Source organism: Hemibagrus wyckioides, linkage group LG18, assembly GCF_019097595.1.
Source record: "Hemibagrus wyckioides isolate EC202008001 linkage group LG18, SWU_Hwy_1.0, whole genome shotgun sequence".
Lineage (NCBI taxonomy): Eukaryota > Metazoa > Chordata > Actinopteri > Siluriformes > Bagridae > Hemibagrus > Hemibagrus wyckioides.
The window spans coordinates 7,477,332-7,492,416 of record NC_080727.1 but is presented as its reverse complement, the minus strand read 5'-3'; the positions used below and the strand labels follow the sequence as shown (position 1 = coordinate 7,492,416).

General features: G+C 41.8%; 1 long non-coding RNA gene across 1 annotated transcript; it reads right to left on the bottom strand.

Moving 5' to 3' along the window:
* Positions 1–12,869: 12,869 nt before the first annotated feature.
* Positions 12,870–14,499, bottom strand: LOC131369281 (uncharacterized). The gene is made up of 2 exons (XR_009207249.1): positions 14,251–14,499; positions 12,870–14,010 (listed from the first exon to the last, which is right to left on the bottom strand). It is a non-coding gene; the product is annotated as an uncharacterized LOC131369281 (long non-coding RNA).
* Positions 14,500–15,085: the final 586 nt, after the last annotated feature.

Sequence of the window (15,085 nt, the reverse complement as noted above, 5' to 3'; positions counted from 1 at the left end):
CTCTGAATCATTCAGATGTTCACTGGCAAACTTCAGATGAGCCTGTACATGTGCTTTCTTTAGCAGGGGGACCTTGTGGGCGTTACTGGATTTCAGTGATCAACACTGTAGCATATGGTGATCTGCTATTAACTGTTTGTGTATATTGTACTGTGCTATATCGTTTTGAGTAGCTATATAGAACCAGCTAGATACTACAGGAAAAGTGTAAGAGTGAGCCTCTAGCAATAGTTTTTGAACAAATCAGTGTTTTTAAAAGATTCTTTTCATCCTCGTTCACTTTCATGTACTGACTCATATTTTTCTTTCACATATGTCCCATCCGTGTAAAACGTGACTGCTTTGTCAGCTTTTTCCTGCATTTTAAAGTGTGCATTAGAGTGTAGGGTGTGAAGGAGTATTTCATTGGTTAGACGTATTGAACGGATATGACACTCACTTTGACTCTGAACGAGAGGGGTAGACCTACTGATTCTGAGTGAACAAGTAGTTTTCATTTGTGTTCTAAATGAACAAACTAGGTGAAGGAACGAGGATCTGCTGACTCGCTTATGGACCAGTGCATTTGAAAAGTGTACATTGCTAAGGGGAGATGAATGTGTTGTTTATGGCATAATCTGTTATACATGAAAAATGACTGATAAATAATTTTTTTATGGTGTTTATAATTCGGGTTTTATAAAAGGTCATAATGGTGCAGACTGTTATGAACACCCTTAATGAAGCTGGCTCTTATAGTACTATGTACTGTGCTGCTGTACTATTACTACACGTGTTCTGAGGAAATACCTTTTACGCTGTTCCATGGAGCTGTCGGTACAGGAGGACATCGAAATCAGCGGTGCGGAACTGTTGAAAAGAGGAAGAGAGTGATGAAGTGCTGACTACAACAAGAGCTGGCAATTCACCTATTTAACCTGATTTATGGATTGAAAGGATTCTTAGGACCAAACACAGTCTGGTATTCAGTCTGAGGATGAGGAGGACGTTGAAGCTTCCTAAATGAGGCCTTAGGCGGTGCAGGTTTTTTTGGAGGTGCTGGGCGGGGCAGTTGTGGGAAACCAAAGCTTTCCATATATTCAGTCACCCACTGAGACCCGCTACAGGAACGAGAGAGAGTCAGACATTTGGCAGACATCCTTATCCAGAGCAATTGATGTCATTTTATACTGACTACACAGCAGCAGCTTGGGGCCCTGGGATTCAAACTGACAACCTTCCAATCAGTAGTCCAGCACCTTAACCACTAAGCTACCACATCCTATCCAGTTTATTAAGAATGTGGCTTTATTAGAGGATGTGGTATCTTAGTGGTTAAGGCGTTGGACTACTGCTCATAAGGTTGTCAGTTTGAGATCCCAGGTCCACCAAACCACCACTTCTGGGCCCCTGAGCAAGGCCCTTCACCCTCACTTGCTCTGTTGTATAAAATTAGATAAATTGTAAGTTGCTTTGGATAAGAACGTCTGCCAAATGTCAGAAATCAGGAACAATTGTAGACCTACACGTTCAATCATGCAGATACAGCTCAAGAGCCTCTGTTAATGTTTGTCAAAAATCAGTGTGGGGGAACAAATCTGATTGATCGTGGCATGATTGCTGGTGATGGAAGAGATAGTTTGAGTTTTCCAGATTCTGCAGCTCTACTGCATGTATTTTCACCTTCTAGGGAGTTTACTTCCCGTGGTGGTCTATTGGCCACGATCCTCCTCTCACCACAGTAGACCAGGTTCAATTTCGATTCCTGGGCAAGGACACAACCCAGTTACTAGGCGATCAGTGCTCACCCAAGCCCAGGAGGGATTGGATGGGTATCTGATGGAAAAAAAAAACCTGTACCGAATCAAATATGTGGCTCAGATGGTCCGTTGTGGTGACCCCTAATGAGAGCAGCTGAAGGAAAATGAAGACATTTCCTGGAGTTTACACAGAATGGTAGAAAAAACGTCCAGTGAGCAGTGGTTCTGCAGGCAGAAACGGCTTATTGATGGAGGTCCAATGAGATATGAGCTAACAGGAATCTATGGTTGCTAAAATAAGCACTCTCTACAACTGTAGCAAGCAGAAGAGTATCTCAGAATCCACTGAACCTTTAGGTGGATGAGCTACACCAGCAGAATCTGCCTCCAGGCTCAGTGTGTAGTGATGTGTGTTCTTTCCTGCTCACCACTGTGTGGCTATTTATCTCTTCCATTACTGTGAACCAGTCTGACCACCGTCAAAGTCACTGAGATACACTATGTTGGCAAAAGTTTTGGGACACCCCTCCAAATCATTGAATTCAGGTGTTGTTTTTCAGGGGTTGGGCTTGACCCATTAGTTCCAGGGAAAGGAACTCTTAATGCTTCAGCATACATTTTGGACAATTTTATGCTCCCAACTTTGTGGGAACAGTTTAGGGATGACCCCTCCCTGTTCCAACATGACTGCACACCAGTGCATAAAGCAGGGTCCATAAAGACATGGATGAGTGAGTTTGGTGTGAAGGAACGTCACAGTCCTGACCTCAACCTAATAGAACACCATTGGGATGAATTAGAGCGGAGACCGTGATCCAGGCCTTCTCGTTGAACATCAGTGCCTGACCTCACAAATGCCCTTCTAGAGGAATGGTCAGAAATTCCCATAAACACACTCCTAAACCTTGTGGAAATCCTTCCCAGAAGAGTTGAAGCTGTTACAGCTGAAAGTGAGGGTCAACTCCATATTACATTCATGTGCATGTAAATGCAGACGTCCCAAAACTTTTGGCTATACAGTGTCTTTTTCATTAACATTAACTGAAGCTCGTGACCTGTATATGCCTGATCCTATTCATTGTGCTGCTGCCACGTGATTGGCTGATTGGATAACTGCTTAAATACACAAGTGGACAGTGTTGGCAAACTTATTTTACACTAACAAGCCATTTCATCATCGTTGTGGAAGGAGGCAGGGATGGTGGAGATGTAGCTCCCTCTAGCGGCGGCTGTGTGGCAACAACATTAACTAAAATCGTACATTAAGCAGAAATGAGGTTGAACCAGTGGGTAGAATTTTAGTAAAAGCAGTAGGGAGTTTTGTGCTGAATACATTAAAGGATATCAGAGTTTACAATGACTTCAATATTAAGTTTAAAACCTTACCAGGATCTCAATAGCCAGCTTTGTCCAGTTACTATGTGTTTGTTACAGTCAGTGTGTGTGTGTGTGTGTGTGTGTGTATACTGGGTATTGTGCCACTATATTGTGTAAGGATACTAATATGTTTGTATTTACAGTGGGAAATTAAAAGAGAAGAACAGCATCAAGGCATTTAATTCTGGTGATTTTGGGAATTGTATTTAAACAGAATCAGGGTTTCAATTCTCAGGCAGGAAACCAACCCATTAACCGAAAGGTTAGCTCTCAGTGCCAGACTATTCTAACACCTTTCTATCAGAACCGGGATTAACTTCTTCAGCAATTTGAGGAACAGTAGCTCATCTGTTGGATCAGATCACACCGGCCAGCCTTCACTCCCCTCGTGCATCAATGAGCCTTGGCCGCCCATGACCGTGTCACCGGTTCACCGCTGTTCCAGTGAGAGCAAGCTGACAGAAAGGTTACAGTTCCTCACATAACCACTCTGTACAACTGTGGTGTACAGAAAAGCATCTCAGAATGCACAACATATCTTGAGGTAGATTACAAGGTAGATATTAGATTACAACAACGGCAGAAAAACACGTCAGGTTTCATTTCTTTCAGCCACGAACAGAAGGCTGAGGCTGCAGTGGACACAGATGCACTAAAACTGGACAGTTGAAGATCGGAAAAACGTAACCTGGTGTGATGAATCTAATCACAACAAGAAAGTTGAACAAATGTTCAAAATATTTTGAGTGAAAATAAAGTTAGGACAATGTTTTGAGAAATGTTTTTGTAACCTTTAAAATGATTTTATAATAACAAGAAAACTGGTCATGTTGTCATGAAAATTCTTAGTGCAAAGAGTTGCTCCTAGTGACTAAATTCTAAGAAATTTCATAGTAATGTCACTACACAGAAAAGTCAAAGTGGGATGTTCAGGTTCGAAACAGACTAGAAAGGTGATTAATTCAGATATTTAAATAAGCAAATTGTCATAGCAAATTGTCAAGCTTTTACTGAGAGCTGAACCTGGAATTTTGTGTGAGGAAAGTATTTAAAAGACAAAACAAACAGACTCTTTCTTTATTTGCTTTATTCAGTTTTTTTAAATACAATTTTTTTTTTACATATATTTATGCTTTCCTCCTGATTTTCTCCCCAGTTCTTCAGGTTGGAAAGTGCTATCCAACCACACGAGCTCACAGAGGCCCATGACTGGTTAGAGATGCTGTGATTGATAGAGGAGAGAGTACTCCTCAGGGGCACAGCGAGTTTTACTCTCTTCGACTGCAGCATTGTCTGGATTCAAGCTCCTGATCTCAGTATGCTGCTGGTTGATGTTTGTAGTTCTCTGCATGTAGACTGGCTGTCTTGTCTTCAGACTTCAGTGGGACACCAAATTTGGATTTATTTTTATCTATATATTAATATGGATTATTATTTGGATATTTCAGTATCCATACACTGATCATGCATAACATTATGACCACCCATCTAATATTGTGTTGGTCCTCCTTTTCTTGCCAAAACAGCCCTGACCTGTTGAGGCATGGACTCCACTAGATCCCTGAAGGTGTGCTGTGGTATCTGGAACCAAAATGTTAGCAGTCCTGGAAGTTGTGAGGTGGAGCCTCCATGGATTGGACTTGTTTGTTTAGAACATCCCACAGATGCTCTATTGGATTGAGATCAACACCTCAAACTCGTCATTGTGCTCATCAAACCATTCCTGAACCATTTTTGCTTTGTGGCACGGCGCATTATCCTGCTGAAAGAGGCCACAGCCATCAGGGAATACTGTTTCCATGAACGGGTGTTCATGGTCTGCAACAACGCTTAGGTAGGTGGTACGTGTCAAAGTAACATCCACATGGATGGCAGGACCCAAGGTTTCCCAGCAGAACATTGACCAAAGCATAACACTGCCTCCGCCGACTTACCTTCTTCCCGTAGTGCATCCTGGTGCCATGTGTTCCCCAGGTAAGCTACACATACCTACCCGGCAATCCACGTGATGTAAAAGAAAACGTGATTCATCAGACCAGGCCACCTTCTTCCATTGCGCCATGGTCCAATTCTGATGCTCACGTGCCCATTGTTGGCACTTTTGGCATTGCACAAGGGTCAGCATGGGCACCCTGACTGGTCTGTGGCTATGCGGCCCCATACGCAACACAATGAGATGCACTGTGTATTCTGACACCTTTCTATCAGAACCAGCATTAACTTCTTCAGCAATTTCAGCAACAGTAGCTCGTCTGTTGGATCGGATCACACGGTCCAGACTTCTCTCCCCACGTGCATCAATGAGCTTTGGCCACCCCGACCCTGTCACCGGTTCACCACTGTCCCTTCCTTCGACCACTTTTGATAGATACTGACCACTGCAGACCGGGAACACCCCACAAGAGCTGCAGTTTTGGAGATGCTCTGATCCAGTCGTCTAGCCATCACAATTTGGTCCTTGTCAAACTCGCTCAAATCCTTACGCTTGTCCATTTTTCCTGCTTCTGACACATCAACTTTGAGGACGAAATGTTCACTTGCTGCTTAATATATCCCACCCACTAACAGGTGTCATGATGAGGAGATCATCAGTCTTATTCACTTCACCTGTCAGTGCTCATAATGTCATGCCTGATCAGTGTATTTGTATCCATATATTGCTATTTGTAAATATATACACTGAACAAAATTATAAACGCAACACTTTTGTTTTTGCCCCCATTTTTCATGAGCTGAACTCAAAGATCTAAGACTTTTTCTGTGTACACAAAAGGCCTATTTCTCTCAAATATTGTTCACAAATCTGTCTAAATCTGTGTTAGTGAGCACTTCTCCTTTGCCGAGATAATCCATCCACCTCACAGGTGTGGCATATCAAGATGCTGATTAGACAGCATGATTATTGCACAGGTGTGCCTTAGGCTGGCCACAATAAAAGGCCACTCTAAAATGTGCAGTTTTATCGCACAGCACAATACCACAGATGTCGCAAGTTTTGAGGGAGCGTGCAATTGGCATGATGACTGCAGAAATGTCCACCAGAGCTGTCGCCCATGAATTGAATGTTCATTTCTCTACCATAAGCCGTCTCCAAAGGCGTTTCAGAGAATTTGGCAGTACATCCAACCGGCCTCACAACCGCAGACCACGTGTAACCACACCAGCCCAGGACCTCCACATCCAGCATCTTCACCTCCAAGATTGTCTGAGACCAGCCACCCAGACAGCTGCTGCAACAATCGGTTTGCATAACCAAAGAATTTCTGCACAAACTGTCAGAAACCCTCTCAGGGAAGCTCATCTGCATGCTCGTCGTCCTCATCGGGGTCTTGACCTGACTGCAGTTCGTCGTCGTAACCGACTTGAGGGGGCAAATGCTCACATTCGATGGCGTCTGGCACTTTGGAGAGGTGTTCTCTTCACGGATGAATCCCGGTTTTCACTGTACAGGGCAGATGGCAGACAGCGTGTATGGCATCGTGTGGGTGAGCAGTTTGCTGATGTCAACGTTGTGGATCGAGTGGCCCATGGTGGCGGTGGGGTTATGGTATGGGCAGGCGTATGTTATGGACAACGAACACAGGTGCATTTTATTGATGGCATTTTGAATGCACAGAGATACCGTGACGAGATCCTGAGGCCCATTGTTGTGCCATTCATCCACGACCATCACCTCACCTGTTGCAGCATGATAATGCACGGCCCCATGTTGCAAGGATCTGTACACAATTCCTGGAAGCTGAAAACATCCCAGTTCTTGCATGGCCAGCATACTCACCGGACATGTCACCCATTGAGCATGTTTGGGATGCTCTGGATCGGCCTATACGACAGCATGTTCCAGTTCCTGCCAATATCCAGCAACTTCGCACAGCCATTGAAGAGGAGTGGACCAACATTCCATAGGCCACAATCAACAACCTGATCAACTCTATGTGAAGGAGATGTGTTGCACTGCGTGAGGCAAATGGTGGTCACACCAGATACTGACTAGTTTTTGGACCCCCCCGGACCCCCCCAGTACAGTAAAACTGCACATTTTAGAGTGGCCTTTTATTGTGGCCAGCCTAAGGCACACCTGTGCAATAATCATGCTGTCTAATAAGCATCTTGATATGCCACACCTGTGAGGTGGATGGATTATCTCGGCAAAGGAGAAGTGCTCACTAACACAGATTTAGACAGATTTGCGAACAATATTTGAAAGAAATAGGCCTTTTGTGTACATAGAAAAAGTCTTAGATCTTTGAGTTCAGCTCATGATAAATGGGGGCAAAAACAAAAGTGTTGCGTTTATAATTTTGTTCAGTGTAGATTTAAATTTGAGTTTTTGTTGATTTTTGTTTCTTTGTTATTTGTTGAGGGGCGGGGCTGTTGGTCAGCCTTGTTTTAGCAGTATTTAAGCTTAACTATCTGCCTGATTATCTTAAGACAAGCTATGTATGAATATTTTACATTGGGAGAAAGTATAATAATCAGTAGATTATAAGGTATAATATAAGGTATAATAATCAGTATAATATAAGGTCCAATTATCAGTATAATAATCAGTATAATAATCAGTGATCAACACTGTAGCATATGGTGATCTGCTATTAACTGTTTGTGTATATTGTACTGTGCTATATCATTTTGTGTAGCTATATAGAACCAGCTAGATACTACAGGACAAGTGTAAGAGTGAGCCTCTAGCAATAGTTTTTGAACAAATCAGTGTTTTTAAAAGATTCTTTTCGTCCTCGTTCACTTTCATGTACTGACTCATATTTTTCTTTCACATATGTCCCATCCGTGTAAAACGTGACTGCTTTGTCAGCTTTTTCCTGCATTTTAAAGTGTGCATTAGAGTGTAGGGTGTGAAGGAGTATTTCATTGGTTAGACGTATTGAACGGATATGACACTCACTTTGACTCTGAACGAGAGGGGTAGACCTACTGATTCTGAGTGAACAAGTAGTTTTCATTTGTGTTCTAAATGAACAAACTAGGTGAAGGAACGAGGATCTGCTGACTCGCTTATGGACCAGTGCATTTGAAAAGTGTACATTGCTAAGGGGAGATGTATGTGTTGTTTATGGCATAATCTGTTATACATGAAAAATGACTGATAAATAATTTTTTTATGGTGTTTATAATTGGGGTTTTATAAAAGGTCATAATGGTGCAGACTGTTATGAACACCCTTAATGAAGCTGGCTCTTATAGTACTATGTACTGTGCTGCTGTAGTATTACTACACGTGTTCTGAGGAAATACCTTTTACGCTGTTCCATGGAGCTGTCGGTACAGGAGGACATCGAAATCAGCGGTGCGGAACTGTTGAAAAGAGGAAGAGAGTGATGAAGTGCTGACTACAACAGTCTCATTTAAGAGCTGGTAATTCACCTATTTAACCTGATTTATGGATTAAAAGGATTCTTTTTTTAAAAACCATAGCTTCATTAAAGTCTTTCACAATGTTTTAACCTACCTTAGGACCAAACACAGTCTGGTATTCAGTCCGAGGATGAGGAGGACGTTGAAGCTTCCTAAATGAGGCCTTAGGCGGTGCAGGTTTTTTTGGAGGTGCTGGGCGGGGCAGTTGTGGAAAACCAAAGCTTTCCATATACTCAGTCACCCACTGAGACCCGCTACAGGAACGAGAGAGAGTCAGACTTGGAGAAATCATTTTAATCTTGTAATCTTACTCACATTGAACTTAATCATGACAAAGATGATTTTTTTGGAATAATTACCATGAAGCCTCCACATCAAGTCCATGAGGCAATATAAACTGCTCAGTCTTCCGCGGGGCTGGCTTCGGCACACGTCCTTAAAGAAAATAACCAATTAATACATAAATGTACTAGAAACAAATTCTTTTACTTTAATTATTTATACTAATTCATTTTACATTTGGGACACCTTGAGAAATTGTGAGAGATACCTATTCTGGGGAAGGTGGGTGGAGCAGGAGCTCTTTTCCTCACGATCCGATGGACCTCGGCTGCCAGAACGTCCGGAGCAATTCCAGATGTTTTATTAGGACCTGAAAACACAATTTCTTATTTGAAATCCTCTGTTGCTGCAGATGTAAAGATTAGCCCAAATTATGACTTTCATTTAACTCAATGGTCAGTGTGTAATGTAACAAAGTATTCAGTGTGAGAGATACCTATTCTGGGGAAGGTGGGTGGAGCAGGAGCTCTTTCCCTCACGATCCGACGGACCTTGGCTGCCAGAACATCCGGAGCAATTCCAGATGTTTTATTAGGACCTGAAAACACAATTTCTTATTTAAAATCCTCCTTTGCTGCAGATGTAAAGATTAGCCCAAATTATGACTTTCATTTAACTCAATGGTCAGTGTATAATGTAACAAAGTATTCAGTGTGAGAGATAGAGAGAAGCAGCAGCTCTTCTCTTGGCCATCCGATGGCCCTCAGCTGCGAGAACATCTGGAGCAATTCCAGATGTTTTACTGGGAGCTAGGCCCTTTCTTCTCACTCCTGTTAAACCAGAGAAAATACATATAAGGCACAATTGTTTAGATTCCTTCCATCTGTTATTCCTTTTCTTTTTAATATTCATTACTCACAGAGATTTTATTAAGATCTTTATCTTAAGTTATGATGTTATTTGGCTCTGAACCCGATTTCAGGATAATAAACTTGCCCTGAATGGCATAATGCAGTGTTATTTTAAATACCGGCTGTTCTGTTAATGTAAGTATTTACACACCAGATGCCACTGAAGGAGATTTCTGAAGAGGATGCCTCTGTGGAGATTGGTGTATTGGGGGCAGCATAAGGGATCCTCTTGAACTCTGATTTTTCTGTGAGGGAAAAGAACACAATAGGTATAAAGTGTGAGAAATCATTTCAATCAGATGAAATCAACACAATGTAATGTGCTACACCAGGGCCATTTCTTGCTCAAAGCTGTATTAGTGGTTAAGTCACTACAACACCTGAGGACTAATCCCATGAGAAAAAGGGATACAGAAACAGCACGTTATTAGGTTGTGTAGCACACAGACACGGGAGGCCATTTTGTGGGGCGAATGTTTGCTAACTTGACAGTGTCCCTGTTACTAGTTAGCATAAGAGCCGGATTAGCCTAAGAGCTAATGGTGGTATTTTACAGTTCATACAGTTGCTGAAATGTACAGTTTGAGTTGTCTTCATTATCTTGTACAAAAATCCCGTCTTACATTTAAACTTTTATCTAAACGATGTGGACGAAACACGGCCCAAATCCCAGCATTACAGTTACTAATGCTGTACAATACACGGATCGGTTGGCAGCCCCGTGTCCAGTTATGGCTATTATTTAAAGCTAGACATATTTACTACACTTCTGCTAAATATATTTAACAGTCTAAGTGTACAGATTTACCTTCGCTGTCTTGATAGTCATTTGTGCTTTAACCCGCAACATGCTATGCGTGTTCAATATGACGTGACTCTAATGTGCGTATAGTCACCATAGAGACGCCGTGACGCAACAATCAACATTCTGTTCTAGTCGACGAACATTTTTTTTTCAACCAAAACGTTGACCGCTCTCTAGTCACGTGACTTTTTAAGTTTATGGAACGGGACCAATCCCAAATTGTGCGGAGAGGGGTGTGCTTGTATACAGCTTTTCTGATCGCTCGTGTGGCCATTTGAAATGACCGCATAATGAGGAACAGAAAATATATTTTGGATAGGCAGACCAAAGCGCACGAGCTACAGACATTGACCAGTACAGTACTCACTCATTCTACTCAGACAAGACACATTAGCCTAATGGTGGCGCTATACCTAATGGTGGTGTTATACCTAATGGTGGCGCTATACCTAATGGTGGTGTTATACCTTATGGTGGTGTTATACCTAATGGTGGCGCTATACCTTATGGTGGTGTTATACCTAATGGTGGCGCTATACTGCAGCACAGCTGTCTATATTACGTCCATATTAAAGACTGACCGATTCCTTCACTCAATTCATCCCCCTTCATTTTTCCTGAGTGTGAAGCATAACTATTTACAGACTCACTCCTCAACATTTTACATATTTTGTAGTTGCAGTGTGGAAAATAAATTGATTTCATTGAAAATATTTACTAGGATAATTATGGACTCAGATTTTATCATTTATTCCTGCTTTTTAGTAAGTGAAAACCTTCTGCTTTACACCAATCAGGCATAACATTATGACCATCTGCTTAATATTGTGTTTTGCTGCCAAAACAGCCCTGACCTGTCATGCACTATGTATTCTGACACCTTTCTGTCAGAACCAGCATTAACTTCTTTAGAAATTTCAGCAACAGTAGCTCGTCTGTTGGATCGGACCACACGGTCCAGCCTTCACTCCCCACGTGCATCAATGAGCCTTGGCCGTCCATGACCCTGTCCCCGGTTCACCACTGTTCCTTCCTTGGACCACTTTTGATATATACTGACCACTGCAGACCGGGAACACCCCACAAGAGCTGCAGTTTTTGGAGATGCTCTGATCCAGTCGTCTAGCCATCACAATTTGGCCCTTGTCAAACTCGCTCAAATCCTTACCCTTGCCCATTTTTCCTGCTTCTAACACATTAACTTTGAGGACAAAATGTTCACTTGCTGCCTAATATGTCCCACCCACTAACAGGTGTCATGATGAGGAGATAATCAGTGTTATTCACTTCACCTCTCGGTGCTCATAACGTTATGGCTGATCAGTGGATATTAGTATAAAAATATAAAAAACTGTTGGAGAAAAAAAAGATGAAGTTAATGGTCCATAAACAGAATGTTCAGATCAATTTCAGATTTATGCATCCATTTGTCAAACAGCTAAATAAGGACGACTTAGTTTTAAATAATGTGTTCATTAATAATAAGAATCATCAGAGTAAGATAGTACCATTGACTTCTATTATCCTACTACACTCTTAAAGTGCTCCGTGACCCTTTAAGATGTTTTTCGTCTTAGTTCTAGCTTGTTTCTTCACCAAGTGAGGATAAGCAGTGTTGTGGTACCACCTAATGGAGGTGCAGCTCAATCACAAATAGCTGAGTCTCTACATTCTGAACTGACAGACGTTAAACCAGTTCTGGACACAAGCTAGGACTGTTCTAATGCATATACTTCTGCCTTATTATAATTATATATGTAAGGTTATAACCAGTGTGTGAGGACAGTATTTAAAAGACAAAACAAACCGACTCTTTCTTTATTGATTAATTCTGTTTATTTTTTAATACATTTTATAACATTTATTTATTTATTTTCCCTAGTTCTTCCCCAGTTTCTCTGCCAACAGCTACAACAATGAAGGGCCAGAGGCTATCACACCCTTCCTCGGAGCTTGCATTTTTCCAAACTGTTGAACAGGGGTTGGTGTAACACACTTGGAGGAAAGTGCTATCCGCTCACACAAGCTCACAGAGCCCCATGACTGGTTAGAGATGCTGTGATAGAGGAGAGAGTACTCCTCAGGGGTACAGCTAGTTTTGCTCTCTTGGACACCTGGCCACGGTTCGACTGCGGCATCGTCTGGATTCAAGCTCCTGATCTCAGTATGCTGCTGGTTGATGGTTGTAGTTCTCTGCATGTAGACTGGCTCTCTTGACTTGATGTGGCTGAAGTTATTCCTGAGCTATTTAGAAACCCTACTTTAGCTTTTCAAGATGTCTTTAAAGAAAAATGGGAAAAAAAACAGTGATATGGTATCTGCTTCAAATCTTTTGGGATTGAACGTGCGCGCACACACACACACACACACACACGAGCATATAGAAAGTGTAGTTTTATTCAGGGAGAAAAGCACAATATGTGGTGAGCATAACAAAAGTAATTCCCAGGAGTCAGTAAACAGAAGTGACACAGTCAGACATGCCTGCATGTGTGTGTTCACATGAACACACAGACACACACGCACACACACCCCCAAAGAACTATTCTCTTAACATCACTTGCAAGTTGCAAACATTCTTGCAAGCGCACACCCATACCGACACATATACAGAGATCACAGCATGTTCAGTCCTTGTGTTTTTGCTTTTTGTTTCTTTTTTAGTGCATAAATTTACTTTAAAATTAAAAGAAACAGATCTCTTATTTATATATATATGAGGAGAATACGCACCTGTACATCATTATACGCTTATTATAATATACAATATATCACACACAGATGATGGCAAAAAAAGGAGAGTTAAAAAAAACAAAAACACTCAAATGTCACTGTAAGTCTGTTGCCTGGCAACACGAGTCCGGAGTGTGTTTGTGATGGAGCTGGAGTAACTACTCCACAAACATGGCAAATAAGGGAGGGCCACACATACACACACACTTTGCATGTTTTCTTTTCCATTCGACCCTGCTTTATACTGAACAGGAAGTCCCAGCAGTGGGGCATTATGGGTAACCCCAACCTTCTGATGAGCCTCTTTAGTGTTCATCACTGATGTAGACACAGTGATTGAGAACAAGCAAGCGCTTCTATATTTCTCTCTGTGTGTGTCTCTCTCTCTCTCACACACACACACATTCGCACACAAATATACAAGAAGTCTTCCAGTGTGTGTGTGTGTGTGTGTGTGTGTGTGTGTATGTATGCATATATTAGTATATTACTCATCTCTTGGGGAAATATTGCCTTTGCTCCACTCTGTTCATTAAAATCTTGCATGTGTTTTTTTCTCCCATCACTGAAAACTCCAGGTTTCCCATCACTCCCTCTGTGCTGTCTGGAAAAGTTTCTAGAGGCGTTTTGCTCGCTCTAGGTTTTCTCGTCGCGCTCAGTCCGGCGCCGTGTGATGTTGCGTGGCTTGATCTTCAGTGAAAGCTCCCACAATGCCTCCTCGGCCAGGTGGTCGCTGAAGTCGTTGAAGAACGCCACAATGTCATCGTTCCTCTTCAGCTCGTAGTGTCTGTGCACAGGAAAACCAGAGAACAAACATCAGCATATTCATCAGCTAATTATTTTATTAGCTAATACAGATTAGTATTCAATTTTACAGTCATATACAGTAGATAGCATGAATGATATAAGCAGAAGATAACACAACACACATGAGAAAACCCTTCCCATATTTCCATCTACAGTATTTGAATATAGGCATTGCTTGTCACACACACACAGTGGAAGCGGGTGAAAGAAGGCCACTCACACTTGTTGGAAGCGCCTCATGCTGTCCAGGATGTTGAACTGTTGCCAGCGCTTGGAGAAGTTTACTTTCCCATCAATCAGGTCTGGATTGCCCAGATGTACAAAGGTCAGGTCCTGCAGGATCAACCCGCTGAGCGAGAGAGACCGAGAGAGAGAGACCCATGTGTTTATTTCACTGTTAAAAGGGTCACTATAGATAGATAATGTTCATTTCCATGAACTGGTTATGGTGAATGTTACTAAAGAACTCCCATCAGGCACCGTCTTGGACAAGCTGGTTTACACACACCTACTTATAAATACAAAATCCTGCATATTTTTGCATGTTGTGTATGGCTTTTCCTGCATAAAATCACAGTGGAAGGGAGACACACTCCGTGTTATACTGCAGATGACATGAGGTAATACCTGCATTCACCTCCACATAAAATATTAAGTCACGGTCACTCATTTGGGCTCTTATTTTACATAAAATCCATCTGCTTGACATTCTTACAATCGTGACTCCCACTGGGGTTGTAATACACACACACACACACACAGGTAAGGGATGCAGGGAGGCTCCACATCAGCCAATGCTACTCTATAAGCTCGGAAGGAGGATGAACTGTCAATCAAAGTACAGTAGCGAATTTAGCTCAAAATTTAAATATTTAAGTGTAATTATAACTGTTTATAATTAATTATAAATATTCAAATGGGGGTTCTTAGAACTAACGGTCAGAGAATCAATAACACAATTATTTGATTTGTTCGTCCACCGAACAGACAGTATAATTATGTATTAATTCCAGGGAAAGTTATCTTCCTGACCAAGAAAGAATAACTACTTTATA